The sequence below is a fragment of the Rhinoraja longicauda genome, chromosome 27, assembly GCF_053455715.1.
Source record: "Rhinoraja longicauda isolate Sanriku21f chromosome 27, sRhiLon1.1, whole genome shotgun sequence".
Taxonomy (NCBI): domain Eukaryota; kingdom Metazoa; phylum Chordata; class Chondrichthyes; order Rajiformes; family Arhynchobatidae; genus Rhinoraja; species Rhinoraja longicauda.
The window spans coordinates 30,500,510-30,501,842 of record NC_135979.1 but is presented as its reverse complement, the minus strand read 5'-3'; the positions used below and the strand labels follow the sequence as shown (position 1 = coordinate 30,501,842).

The 1,333-nt window shown below is 48.5% G+C and overlaps 1 pseudogene; it reads left to right on the top strand.

Annotated features, from left to right (window-relative positions):
- Nucleotides 1-775: 775 nt before the first annotated feature.
- LOC144606955 (U2 spliceosomal RNA) lies at nt 776-866 on the top strand (annotated as a pseudogene).
- The last annotated feature ends 467 nt before the right edge of the window (nt 867-1,333 follow it).

The following is a 1,333-nucleotide window of genomic DNA, read 5'->3' as shown; positions in this document are numbered from 1 at the left end:
TTTTTGAGGATGTAACAAGTAAAACAGACAAGGGAGAACCAGTAGATGTAGTGTACCTGGACTTTCAGATAGCCTTTGATTAGGTCCCACATGAGAGATTAGTGGGCAAGATTAGAGCACATGGTAGGGTATTGACATGGATAGAAAATTAGTTGGCAGACAGGAAACAAAGAGTAGAGATTAATGGGTCCTTTTCAGAATGGTAGGCAGTGACTAGTGGGGTGCCGCAAGGCTCGGTGCTGGGACTGCAGTTATTTACAATATACATTAATGATTTAGATGAAGGAATTTAAAGTAATATTAGAAAATTTGCAGATGACACAAAGCTGGGTGACAGTGTGAACTGTGAGGAGGATGCTATGAGGATGCAGGGTGACTTGGACAGGTTGTGTGGGTGGGCGGATGCATGGCAGATGCAGTATAACATGGATAAATGTGAGGTTATCCACTTTGGAGGCAAGAACGGGAAGTCAGATTATTATCTGAATGATGTCAAGTTAGGAAAACGGGAAGTACAACGAGACCTGGGTGTCCTTGTACATCTGTCACTGAAAGAAGGATGCAGGTACAGCAGGCAGTGAAGAAAGCCAATGGCGTGTTGGTTTTCATAACCAGAGGAGAAAAGAGGTCCTTCTGCAGTTGTACAGGGCCCCGGTGAGACCAGACCTGGAGTATTGTGTGCAGTTTTGGTCTCCTAATTGATCGGCCTTTTGGCTAAGATCAAGTGTAGTATTTGGTGCATAAAAAGGTTGCTGAAACACTCTGTAAGTGAGTGGGGTCTTCTCGGCCTTTTGGCTAAGATCAAGTGTAGTATCTGTTCTGGCACAATCTAATGTTCTTATAAGAACAGTATAAGAGCAGTATTTGCATTGGATCATCGACGAGGAGCGGAGGTCAGGAGCACGTGTCTGGTTCAGGGGTGGATCCATGCTGGTTGGGTAACCAACCTAACACCCTTATCCAGGTGGGATGGCAGCAGCAAGTGGAGCTGGAGGGCAGGGTATCCGGAATACCCTGCGAGTATCCGTGAAGGACCTCAAGGAGGGGAACCCTTTCTCAAGGGATCTCTTCATCAAGAAGGTGCTGCTGGAGGCCTGTGGATTCAAGGCCGGGGACATCTTCTGCCTCCAGGACTTCCCAGGTAACAGATATTTCGACGTTACCTTCCAGAACCCGGCGGGATGGCAGAAGTTGCTGCAGGACTTCCGTGAGAAGGGGGATGAAGCCCTGCTGTCGCTCCTGAAGGTGCAGCCGCTCTTCACCCTCCCCACCCAGAGGGAACGGATGATCACGGTGCACATGTTTAACCCACATGTGCCCGTCGCGGATGTCC